Source organism: Ambystoma mexicanum, chromosome 3p, assembly GCF_040938575.1.
Source record: "Ambystoma mexicanum isolate Mex_15411 chromosome 3p, UKY_AmexF1_1, whole genome shotgun sequence".
Classification (NCBI taxonomy): domain Eukaryota; kingdom Metazoa; phylum Chordata; class Amphibia; order Caudata; family Ambystomatidae; genus Ambystoma; species Ambystoma mexicanum.
In genome coordinates, this window is record NC_090925.1 from 581,630,075 (window position 1) to 581,644,123 (window position 14,049).

A 14,049-nucleotide genomic window follows, 5' to 3' on the forward strand; every position below is an offset into this window, starting at 1 on the left:
CCTCGGTGGACAGATATATTGCTACAGAGAAAATACATTCTGTTTGATTCCAATTGTATGTACTAATTGATTGAGACTATTGTATTCAGAAAAATCAAAATTGAATTAAACAAGTGTCCCTGAGGTACCTGCACTGGCACGTAATGGATAAATAAACACTTGCTTTGCAGCTTCTGGGTTGCAGGATGCATTACAACTGTTAATAATACTAAATCAATTAGTCAAAACATTTTGCATGCCAATGCACAGTGCAGTATGCACAAATGTTGTATCGAACATAGTGCATATGATGCACTGCATATGAGGGTCACAAAAATGTAACATATGTGTACAACTGTAACAGACAGAAAACCGCAAATGATGCCCTTCTTCCCAAATCTAAGTGTTCATACCGAATATGATGCTTACTGCAAATTGTAACCCAAATAACATTTTATTTACAATGTTCATATTCATTATATAATCACTGTGCACATATTACTGTGGTCACGGCTAGTGTTTCTACGTCTTTGCACCTACTGTATCCCCCTTTTCTACATTCATTCAACCTTTCCGTACCCTGTTGACCCATACCAACTCACCTTACAGCTACTGAAACTATTCATGCTTCTGCAACCTACTCCCATCATCTCTTACACTCTATATATCTCAAAATGTAACAAGGACTACTGAATACACACATATACCCATATGTAAATATATACATGGTTTTTTAACCATAACTTCATAACCATGGCTAACATAGCATCCAATGAGATGGTGAGCTTTGAGGGGCGATTAATCTCAGCAACGACTGGAGGTCATATCCACAGCTCTCATAGGTCTAATTGCAGTTCGGCAAATATAGTTGCAGCTGTAAGTACGCTCACGTAGTTGCGGCTATAGTCAGACCATTAGAACAATGTGTATTTTTACTGTGGGTATCAAGCAGCCTTTGATAGTTGCAGCTACAAAGAGAACATTTTGAAAAATACATTGTATCTTCTCCATTTGTATAACTTAGCAGGTGGCCCTAAAAAGTTTTGTTTTGGGGTAGAGGGAAAGAGTAAAGGGAAACTGGGAAGGGAAAAACATTAGGCTGTGCACATGTTACATAGGGTAAAAAAGGAACATTCAATGTTTGGGGATTTTTTTTTAGTTTTCGGGGACAGGGTTATTTTTTTACAAAAAGGGAGAAAAATATTGCCACTTAAAAAAAAATCCAGTGGCAGTGGGCCTGGTGTTTGGAAATGCCTGTGCCCAGCCATCTAGGGTGGCATCAACCACCATGTCTTCAAAACAGTCGTTCATGTGGCGGTGGATGGTGCGCAGGTTGCCGTGGTGGTTGCTGATGTAGAAGGTGATTGAACGGCAGCTGTTCGACAAAGCACCTCATCAACATTGTGCCAGTGGACTCTAAGTGGTGTATGAGGATGTCCCCAAGCTCTTTGATGGTACATTAGATGGCCCACGGCATAAATCATTTTTGCATATCCTTTTTTCCTGTGGCATAATTTCTTTTGGGAATGTGGGGGGTGGGTTTGGCACCCAAATTACCTCATCACTGCTGGTAATGCCATGTTCGGACATGTTGACAATCTCTGAACTGGGAAGAAAATGTAATACAATCAAAAAGACATGACAAAAAAGGACTATGCCACTAAAAAAAATATATTTCAAAAAAAGAAAATAACTAACTAAAAAAATGAATCAACAAACAGAACAAATTACAGTGCAAAGGCGAAAATCTAAATGGAAAAAGGAGGGCAAAGAAAGATGGGAACAAATGAGGATTTTGCTGAAAACCTTCTTATACTTTACTGACAAGCTGCTCAGTAGTCAGAAGAAAAAGCAATGAGGAAAAGTAAATGTGTTGTCTTTGGGTGTGGTGAATATTTATGGCTACGCCCAGCAAGCCATTAGGTGGCGTGGCTTGTACCACAGCTCTGAGTCATGTGTCACTGCATTACTGCAGCGCATGCTCTGATTGGTCAATTCCTCACATGCGGGTTATCGTGTAGGCGCTTAAGAGGAGCACAAAATATGCTTGATCAATGGGCTTACCACGAATGCTGGAAGCCACATTAACGTGCCACACTGCCTGATTGGGCCCTCTTGTTAAAGGGATCACGGGTCATGTGTCGGCACATAAGCAGAGTGCAAAATCACTAGCCGCGTTAACGAACCAGGCCACTGATTAGGTCCTTCACTTGACGGCGCCATACAGTGCACGCAATCCGATTGGTCGGCATTGAAAGGCGCAAATGCATGTAGTCACGTTAACGAAGCTCACCGCGTGTTTGGGCCCTCTCATTGACGTGGCTATATAGTGCACGCAATCCGCTTGGTCAGCGCAGAAGGCACAAATGCGAGTAGCTGCATTAACGAATCATGCCGCCTGATTTGGCTTACTCGTTGACGTGGCTATATAGTGTACGCAATCCGATTGGGCAGTGCGGGAGGCGTGAATGCACATAGCCACATTATCGAACAGCACCGACTGATTGGACCCTCTCAATGACACAGCTGTGTATTGTTTGCAATCCGATTGGTTGGCACAGAAGGCGCAAATGGGCATAGCCTCGCTAGTGAACTGTGCCACCTGATTGGTCCTACTCATTGGCGTGGCTACGAGTATGGGCATGTGCATAAGCAGGGCTTGGAATTTGACTGGTCGATGGTTTTAGGCATGACTATGTCATTTTGCCTGGGCGTTGCTGTGTGTATGAAAGTCTTGCATTTATTTGCTTGATTGCCTTGTTGGTGTAGCCATGGCTATTCATCACATCCAAAGACACCTCTATTTCTTTTCTCATTGCTTTTTCATCTCTTGATGGGTGAACTTGCTTGTGAGCCTCCAGGAACTTTTAAAAATCAGTATCCACATTTTTCCATTCCTTTGTAATCACTCTTGTTCCTATTTCTTTGTCCTTGGTCCAGTCATCTGTAGTTTATGTTCTGTTTTTATTTCAGCTTGTTATATATTATTGAAAAAAATAAAAAGTTTCCATTTTAAGTGGCAGAGTACTTTTTTGTTGTTTTTTTTACAGTTATTTTTCCTACGCAGTCGCAAGTTTTAAGTTAGTCTGATACCAGCAGTGATGAAGAGGTGTTGTGCATGTGTATTGCCGCACCTCTATGGACAAAGCTGTGTGCCCAGAAAACTGTTGCTGATAGCTAACAGTATTTTCTTATGAAGGAGCAACACAGTAATAAGGTGGTTGAGGAAGTTCAGTGTGTTTTCTGTGGGGAGGTGTTGCGGAGGGGGGGGACCTTCAAATAAACCATCACATAGTTTGGGAACTTCTACTTTGATTCAGCATTGTTTCCAGGTTCATTGGGATGACGTGGAGGAAGCCTAAAGGAAGGCTCATTTCCATCACAATGTGAGAGTGCAAGGTCCACAATCTGCGCTGGTATCTTCTGGCTAACAGCCCATCTGCACCACTGCCTTCCACTTCTGTTGCTTCCTCTGTTTTCCTGAAGGTATCACACCTAATAGTCCCCAGAGATCTGTCATCCAAGTGGCCAGAACATGGCCATTACTAATTGAAACAGTTGCTGCAGGTGGATTAGTGGGGTAGGATCACCTGGATGGGGGTATCCGGCGAGTGGAAGTGGGACACTGATGGGCAAGATGCTGTACCCCATTTCCTGTAGCACCTTTTCCCCATCCTACACATTTCCGACACAAACAATTTCTTACACTGTGACAGACAAAGGACTAACACCATAGCTGTTTACCTGACATGTCCCAACACAAGGGTCAGGCAGAGTCAGACAATTGAAAATAACCACACACACCTGACAGCCCTTTTGCTTTCCCACAGGGATAAAAGGTGAAGCACGCAATACAAATACAATACAATACAAAAGGCGACGAGACCTGGAAGGACGACAATGGGGGGAAGTGCCCTTGCCCTTTTCCTCCAGAAAAGGAATCATAAAACCGGGATATAAATCTGGTATGGCCTGACAGATGTCAGCAGTGCACAGCGCCTCCCACACTGATAGCCCAGGCGGGGAAGCATGCTGGCTACCATGGTACCATCCTTGACTCCAGAGACAATTAACGCCAGAGAGTTCAGCAAAGCCGCTGAATCGGAGAGAACTGATAGTTAAGCCGGACTATGTTGATTTGAAGGCTGCAATCAGCAATATATTGTGAACGCAAGGACTTGTGAACATAGAACTTGTGTATGTTTGAACTTTTGGGGAAAGCCCAGAGAAAGGCCAGCTTCAGAGTGGTCAGTATAGCAGTAGTGCTCATTCGAAGGACTCTGGCTGGCTCCCTTTCTACTGTGTTGAAAGTACCAGAAGGCCCAAGGAGAGGGCGGTGTGAGGTGTCAGAGTGGCCCCACAAGGGTTACTTTAAATCCCCTGTACAATCAAAAGTCTCTGACCCATTGCCAAGAGAAAGCTTTCTGGTGAGATGAAGCAAATCATGAATTATGTTAGAAACTCATGAACTGTGTTTAAGATGGCTATGTGGACCCAATGGAGGGATGCCAAGAGGAAAGCAAGAGTGAATCCAGTGTTGTGATAAAGCAAGTTGAACATTGTGATGACAAGAGTGAACGCGGCCGAGGGATGTCCGCAGTGAATGATTGTTGAACTTGTGATTGAAAGGCCGTAGTGAACCCGGCGGAAGGAGGCCAACCCTGAGAGAAGGATCAAAGCCCGACCATGCAAGATCCCAAGGCAAAAAATAATCACCCATTGTGGAAGAACTTTATGTTTGTTTTTGCACTTCAGGTCCTCTGAGGCAAGAGAATTTGCGGAACAGAGACTTGGCCACAGAAGGCCCTGATGTTTTGGAACTGAACTGTAACCTTGGTTGCAATGCTCAAGAGTTTGCTGTGCTCAGGAGTCCCCCCTTGTCCCATGCTAAACATGTGGACAAGGGAGACCGCAGAAATACCACTATGACTTATCATTTCATGAACACTTTTTTCTTTTCTGGTGCACATTATCCCACCCTAGTTTTTAAGTTAGTGGTAAGGATTGGCAATAGTTTTTGTTTAGTATAGGCCCTATTTCTTTGACAAGACACCACTAGGACTGCCTTATTATTATTTGATGGTCGTAGCTTGCTCCCATCTTAGATTTAGGTTTAGATTAGGCATTTTTCTCACCCATTAATACAGTTTAATAAACACACTTGCAGTGTGATCACTTGTGTCTGTCTTTACTGTTGCCACCATGAATTCCTTACACAGCACACAACTTCATACCATCCTGCCTGCACCCGATCTACAGGACTGCCAGGTAATGTGTTTTAGGTGTCACATCTGGATTGTGGTGGGAGATGCCACCCTAGATGGTTGTTGGAGAAGGGCCATTTTAAAACACCAGGCCAATTGCCACCGCTAGCACCGCTAGATATATATATATATATATATATATATATATATATATATATATATATATATATATATATATATATATATATATATATTATGTGGCCATGTAGTTATGGTTAAGTTGCTGTTTCCATAGGAAGAGCACTTTTTGGGTGGCTTATAACTTCGCTCTCCCTGGACGGATCCTCACCAAACTTTGTCACTCTGAATGTTTTTGCAAAGTTTGGTGAGGATTCGTCCAGGGGGGGCAAAGTTATAGGGGGGGTCCCAAAACTTTTTTTTGCTCGCGCCTACAGCCCAAACCGCTGGACGGATTTCTACCAAATTTGGACCAGGACCAGCGGCTTGGTCCCGAAAGCGTGCTTTTGCAAATTTGGTGAAAATCCATCCAGTAGTTTTTTTTAAAATGACCAAAAAGTAGGTAAAAAAAAATTAGTGATATCTGTGTTCGGTTCGCGGACACACTTCCCTGTTTGCTCCGCAGACAGTGTCCTGATTGGCCAATCGTCTTGCGTGATGTTCGCGGACATACAACGTGTTCGCTGATTGGACGGCATGGAGCGTGAAGCGGGTCAGGTTTTTCGGTAGCGCCCGCCATCTTGGATTCGCGGACGTCCGCGGACAGCGCGGTGAAACTTTGTTCAAAATGTGTATTTTGTAGAGTGTGTTGGTGTGTAGGAGTGTTTGGGGAGGGTGGGAGTGTATGAGATAGGATGAAAGTTGTGTTTTTTATGTGTTAGACGTTCTTCTTGTGTTCGATTTGTTTGCGGACATCACGGGTGTTCTGAAATGTTCTAAATAAACTGACTGGGGGTGTTCTAAGGACTCAATATGTGTCCGTTTTGTTCGCAAGCAAAGTGAAACTGTTCTAAGAACACTCGCGGTGTCCGGGGAGTGTTCGTAGGGGGTGTCCTGAGGACGCTGTCCGTATTGTTCTCTGTCAAGTTGCGTGTGTTCTAAGAACACCCGCGGTGTCCTGAAATGTTCGCAAATAAACAAAATGGGGGTGTTCTGAAGACGTTTTTGAGAACACTCCCGGTGTCCTGAAATGTTCGTAGGGGGTGTCCTGAGGACGCTGTCCGTATTGTTCTCTGTCAAGTTGAATGTGTTCTAAGAACACCCGCGGTGTCCTGAAATGTTCGCAAAAAAACAAAATGGGGGTGTTCTGAAGACGCTTCTAAGAACACTCGTGGTGTCCGGGGAGTGTTCGTAGGGGGTGTCCTGAGGACGGTGTCCGTAATGTTCTCTGTCAAGTTGAATGTGTCCTAAGAACACTCACGGTGTCCTGAAATGTTCACAAATAAACAAAATGGGGGTGTTCTGAAGACGCTTCTAAGAACACTCGCGGTGTCCGGGGAGTGTTCGTAGGGGGTGTCCTGAGGACGCTGTCCGTATTGTTCTCTGTCAAGTTGAATGTGTCCTAAGACACTCACGGTGTCCTGAAATGTTCGCAAATAAACAAGATGGTGGTGTTCTGAAGACGCTTCTAAGAACACTCGCGGTGTCCGGGGAGTGTTCGTAGGGGTTGTCCTGAGGAAGCTGTCCGTATTGTTCTCTGTCAAGTTGAATGTGTCCTAAGAACACTCACGGTGTCCTGAAATGTTCGCAAATAAACAAGATTGTGGTGTTCTGAAGAAGCTTCTAAGAACACTCCCGGTGTCCTGGAATGTTCGTAGGGGGTGTCCTGAGGACGCTGTCCGTATTGTTCTCTGTCAAGTTGAATGTGTCCTAAGAACACTCGCGGTGTCCTGAAATGTTCGCAAATAAACAAGATGGTGGTGTTCTGAAGACGCTTCTAAGAACACTCGCGGTGTCCGGGGAGTGTTCGTAGGGGGTGCTTATAACTTTGGGTGAAAAACAAATGTATAAGGAACAAAGGTATTAGATACTATGGATGTGATATGCTGCTATGGTTGTCCTTATTATTGTATACTTACTGTTTGGTCTAGTAATGGGAGTCCATGTTTTTCTTCTTCATTTCTGTGATAAAAGAAAATAGCATGTTAGTATTAGTATTTTGTAATTATTACATTGTATAAGCAATATACTTCTATTTTTTTTCGACCCTCATATTTAGTAGAGTACAAATCAGAGTACTGTGCAATTTGCTCAGTTTCTGTATTTGTTGCTAAAATCATTGGGTCTGTGGGAGAAAAAAAAATCCATGTTGGATTAAAAAAAAAACTTTTTCTGTTATGCTACAGTTTGCTTTGTTGTATTTTTTTTGGAGCAGTAACAGATTCTTCATTTGTTTTGATATTATAAAATTTTGGAGCAGTTAGATACCAATTGGCGTATTCTAACTGTCTATTTTTTAAATATATTTTAGTGGTTTTGATTTATCTATTTGGATATTGTTAAATTTTGGGACAGTTAGATACCAATTGGCGTATTCTAACTGTGTATTTTTTGGCCTAATTTAGTGGTATTCATTTATCTGATTAGTTGTTGTAGAATCTTTGAGCTGTTAGATAGCTTTTGGAGTATTCTAACAGTTTATATTATTTTAACACAAATTTCTAATTTTGGGACAGTTAGATACCAATTGGCGTATTCTAACTGTGTATTTTGTGGTCTAATTTAGTGGTATTCATTTATCTGATTAGTTCTTGTAGAATCTTTGAGCAGTTAGATAGCTTTTGGAGTATTCTAACAGTTTATATTTTTTTAACAAAAATTTACTTAAAGGTTTAAATACCGTTTATTTATTAAATTTTGGTTTTAAGAACATCAAATAAGCGTTTGTAAGATTTGCTGGTAATCTCTGCTTTAGAGTAATGGTACTATAATTACATTCAAACCATCCACATTTCTTTTTTATATATGCCGTGTAGTGCCCTGAATTGGTTGTGGCTCCTGCGTGGTAGATTATACCTATTGTTAGTTTCTTTTACTCTCTTTGGAGGATTTGCAGTGACGTCCTGTTGCATTTCTGTTTGATTTAGTTTTCTTTTACAACGTTTTAGTTTTTGTGGAACAGAATATGTGTTTAGATGGGGAGTGTATAGTGAGCGAAGTCTATTATATTCTAAAATGCAAGGAATATCAGCGTTTACTTTACTCGCATCAAAGTTGATTAGAAATAGACTGTCAAGTGTACGTAAGTGTGATAGTGCTACGTAGCTCATGCCTTCTTTAAAGACTGTGTTACCAATATCTATCATTGCTTTAACTAGGGTAAGACCTTGTGATTTATGAATCGTGACTGTGTATGCAACAGGCCCGGCTCCACGAGGGGGGTCAGGGGGGCCAGGCCCCCCCAGAGCCAGCCCCTGGCCCCCCTAGAAAAGAGACCATGTCAGTGGTGTAATACACCATTAGTAACCAAGGTAGTGGAGGGTGGATGTCACTCTAAACATTCATCAGCTACCTCAGAGACATCATTCTGAGAGGCTGAACTGCAGGAGGCCCAGCCAGGATTTGTTTTCTTGTCCTAGACAATGATTTATGCCCCACAGCTATGAAAGTACAAATGACCCGAGAGATGGAGGGCCATTCACAACTCTAAGTGAGGTAGCACACGGATTCAAGCAGGCTGCCTACAACTATTTTCTCAAACCTAAAATCACAATTTTGGTTTCTGCAATTTAAAGTATGTTTATTTTTTGTGGGAACATAGTGGTTTTTCACATCATGCTTAATAAAATGGTTAATTATGTCAAACAATATAAATGGCAGTTAAAGTTGCTTGAACACAGATTTCTGCAGAAGGTGTGTCAACTGACTGGTGGCTCTTACAAATTAAATTCAAAGTATATATTCTGCTGCATTAACTACTTGAGTACATGTGAATAGATAAGATTGGTAGTAACACACATTTAATTCTGGAGGGGAAGAGTGTAGTAAAATCAAAGTGATAGAAGCATGGCTTTGAATTAAACATTACCACTACCGTTTCTCTGCGCAACATTCCATGCCATAATTCTCTAGTATGTATGTGCCATTACAGAAGGGGACAAGCCATTAGCAAATAACTTTTGGTGCTGCCACCAAAATGTGCAGTTCAATATCAATTGCTAGGCTGTGTTCCATCTGCACTGGAAAACAAGTAACCACATGCATTTTTAGGCCCTGTGGTCTACAGTTTGCAACGGGCTTCTGATATTAGTGACAGGGCCAAGGCTGATGTGCAATGGTATGGAAGGCTGGCCAGAGCAATGACAGTGGTTCTAATTGATTCAGAGACTTTTTACCTGTTAGGTGCAACCAGAACACATGCTGTGAAACACAGATAGGATTGCAATAAAATGTGAGGAGAAACAAACACCCTATGGGGGTGTCTGGTCATTTACCCACCTAATGACTAGCCATGGCTATGTTAATGCCTCATCACCAAAACCCAACCTTTCTAGAACTCTTTGAGCAAGCTCTATTACAAACTAACACCAAATGTGTTGCGTATAGGGCCTGCCAGTGTTATATCTAAGCATTCTTTTGAGTGTTTAATTACTTAATTGCCTCTGTAAATGAACTCCTGGTTCTCTTAATGCGTGTCTTCAGCCAGTTGATTTTCAATATATTTGTCAATGCCTCAGTGACAGTGCACTAAAGTCCTGTCTTAAACAAGCAATCACATTCCATCAGTTTTTGCTTGTGCATAGGTATTAGCCGACATTTGCCAGGCATGCAATCATATGCCCAGTTCCTGGCACCATTTTCCTGCTGTTGCCATTTATGGCCATTTGGTACCCGCATGTGGTACCCTTATGGCAGTGCCTGGCAAATGCCTATCCATGCCTAGTCAAAATCCCAAGCTGTTGGCTTTGCCAATGCATGTTGGCTTCCGTTTGTTTCCCTAAGTGAATGTGTATATGCCCAGATGTGGGTGTCTTGCTTGCTATGCCTAGGGAATCAAGCTGCACCTCACTGTGCTGGTCCAACAAGGCCCTACCTGAAAATGATAAGGCTAGGTTGGCAAGTATTGACCAGTTTCAGATTTTCTCATGCATACTTACCAGTGGGGCTGCGAATTAAATAGAATGTATCTTTGTTTTTAGCCTAATCTATTCTGCCAGAACGTTTCGTGATCCAAGCTGATAGGTACTGACTTGATAACCTCATTCTGTTTGAGTAACTTTACAGAATTTGCATGCAAACAGAATATAGAATGCTTGTTGTGGGATTTGTTTGGAAAGCATGATGTAAAGGTGTTTATGCAGTGCCGGAAATGAAACATGAACACCCGTTAAATAACATAAAAGAAGAGTGTTTTCTATAATGTTGTGGGCAAAGTATAAAAGGTGCACATCTTTTATAACTAAAAAGCAGAATTTCAATATTTTCTAAAGAGTGCCATCAGAGGTGAATTTAACATCTGGAGAAGGTTAAAATGCCAATGCCCCCCACCCCCTGTTCTACCCTCTCCGCTTAAATGCAAATAGCATGGCTGAACAGGCCCTACCATTGAGATTGTTTCTTTTTAACGTGCCTCAGAGGCAGATTATTTACAACAGGAAGTGCTATGACATGCTGATGATACTGTGCCTTTTCCCTTTATCAGATGACCACTCCAAAGACACTGAGGGCATTAAGACACTGAGGTCATTAATGCCACATACAGCCAAATCCAGCTGATGCTGTATAATGGCCTAGCCCTGAATAGCTCAAAGACTGAGAATATTATCCTGATCAGTCCTATTGATTCTTTCAAATTGTAGACAGTCTGCTCCCTACTTTGAAAAAAGTAAAAACCTTGGGGATCACTATTGACCAATAGTTCTCAATGAGGTCCCATATCAGTGGCCTAGTGTCTAACTCAACCTACTACATTACACTTTTGGCACAAATCAGACCATTCCTTGAGGCCTCCAGTTGTACCACCCTATCCAGGGCGATCATTGGGAGCCGCCCGGACTTCTGTGCCAGCAGTCTACTTGGGGTAGGCAAAGGAGAATTCAATTGTCTGCAAGTTGTGCAGAACAACGCAGTGAGGGTCGTTATTGGTATGCGTAAAACAGATCATATTTCAACAGCACGCAGAGCATTACATTGGCTCCCCATTAGAAAGAGAATCAAGTTTCATACCCTTTGCATTGCACATGCTTGCATGTATGGTCTAAGCCCTTCTTATATGGCAGCACATTTGAAGTGGCTACCAAACAGGTGTAATCTAAGATCCAATAACACTGGGTTGCTTTTCACCCCAATGGCCAAGCTGGTACAGGTGCAAAATGAATGCTTCCCAGCCGCAATTCCTCACTTGTGGAATACTCTTCTGCCTGATTGAGGCTGTGCGCCACTCTTCCCAGGTTCAAACATGTCCTGAACACCTTTCTTTTCAGGTAAATTGATCCTTGGCCTCCAATAGTTTCCCTCAGGTTTATCCTGAGGCCTCTCTGAGCTCTATGTTTTTATTGTATGTAATGTCAGCGCTCTTATGCCTCCGGGGCCACTGTCCTAGCGCTTTAGAAATAAATTAAAGATGAAAAAAGGTAAAAAGCCAGGGACCATTGCTGTGGCACATTAAACAAAAAATATTATATAGGGTTTTACGAAGCTGTTTGGGTGATTAGTAATTAAGGGGATACAGAACAAGCTGTGTGAAACAATAACCTTGTCATGCATTTCATTTCACTTTGTGGCTGTATCAGACTTTTTGTAAGTTCTCATTAATTGCTATGCTGGAGCTTATAGGCTTCCATTCAGGATGGGGAAAATAAAGCTACAGTCATAGGGGTTTATTTTCCAGGTCAAGCGGAGTGGAAGAAGTGGCACTAAATGCATTTAGCTCCACTTTTTATAAGCTGTAGGATTGTGTATGATTTGATAGGCGAAGTTGGAGAGCAGATCAAACTTAACAAGGTCCCCCTGCCAAATCCGATTGGTATTCCACTAGCATATATTTTTATGTTGGCAGAAAACCAATGGATTCCTATGGGAGCTGCCTTACTTTTACACCTGACAAAAGTGGACAGTCAAAAGGAATCCATTGTGGATGGCTCCCACAATCAGTGGTCGAAGTGTACGAAAAGAAGTATGGGAACTATGTTCCTTGCTGGCCTGCACCCACTCCCCACAAACCCCATCATCACATCCCCTCCCACACACAATACACACCACCAAAACACTTGCACCTGCTGTTTAAGGGAACGTTCAGTGCAGTGCACTGAAAGTGCAAGCTGCAACGTCTTCCTACACTTTTATTTTAAAACGAAACCGTTCCGGAACGGTTTCTTTTTCAAATAAAAGTATAGGAGCTGTAAAAGGTCATTTAAAAAAGTAGAGGAGCACCACTCCTGACCGCTCCCGCTCACTTCGACCACTGCCCACAATTGTTAATTGTGGAAGTGATTTACACTTTTCCAGACACGTAGTGGTAAAGTAAAGAGCAAAGGCGATTTTCGCCTGTGTTTTACTCTTTACTTTTCCAGTACTTGGTGGAAACAATTAAAATTAATGAATGGCCCCTTTTGCAAAAAAGTGCAAACAGGAGAATTCAGCTCTATGCAGTTTATAATTCAAAACAAAATGCCCCCTTAATCTTTTCATCAAAATGTTTCTACAATGATGAATACATTGTCAGGTTGTTTTATCATGTGACTTGTGCATTAAGTAATCTGTATATAATTGAGCATTATTTTAGGTATTCAAAGCTAAAATTCAACATATATTTGTATTAACTTGAGCTCAGAAGATGTGTAGTATCTAAATTTCAGTCTAGTCTGAAATTATGGCTTTACCACTTAACCAAAGTGTGTGATCCTGAGCATTTTATTTTTCACTATGCCTTGCTTGTTAAAATGAGGTGCCCCTAGAAGTGATTCAGTTTGCATTATAAGCTATTCCAAAAAGCCTCACTCATGGTTTAATGGATGGGCAGAACGGGCATTAGGGGACACACACACACACACACACACACACACACACACACACACACACATCTTACTTTGAAAATATCCGGGCCACATTTATAGAACAAATTTGTATCATTCAATGCCAAATCAAAGTAAACACATCAACCAAGAGACATCATGGACAATTGCATATTATAACCAGTGTATAAATAGTATGTTCCAGACAATGATGTACAGGGCCATGGCAGGGGAGCAAGGCCCTCTCCTTCATGCCACACCCAATCAGGTGCGATACCAGGATGCCGGAAACCCCTCAACCAGCACCGTCTGCCTCCATATGCAGCCCTAGCACTGTCTTGCACTCTCAACTCAATTAAAATGTGTTGAAAAAATGCAACAAAATCTAACATTTTGTGTTTAAAATGTAATAATTTTGGACATGAATCATTGATGGGGAAACATTCAGAATGGTACTATTGTAGGAGATCAGTTGGAAAGGAGGGGGGGTTGTTGTGGACTGGGTGGGTGAAGGGAGGATTGTATACATGTGTATGCTATTGGAGGATATGTTTTTGTGCTCTAAATATTGTTAAGATCAACAAGGCTACATGTATTGATTGGGCATGGTATGTTCTGTTCTTGAAATAAAAAAAAAGTTTGGAAAAAAAAATGTAATTTTGTAGGAAATAAAATCTCCTATTCCTTGCTTCAGTATTCTGGGGTTTAGGGGGGTATATCTTTCACAACAAGATGGAGGGAGCACAAGCATCTCCTCCAGGGTCTGCTGGGAGTAGCCACAGTGCTCAGGAAGGTTTTGTTGGGCAGAAACCATCTGAGATGGTACAAAGACTGGGGGCCTCACTGCTCAGCCTCTCAGAGGAAGATGAGGAGGCATCACACTCAATTCTCCCAAG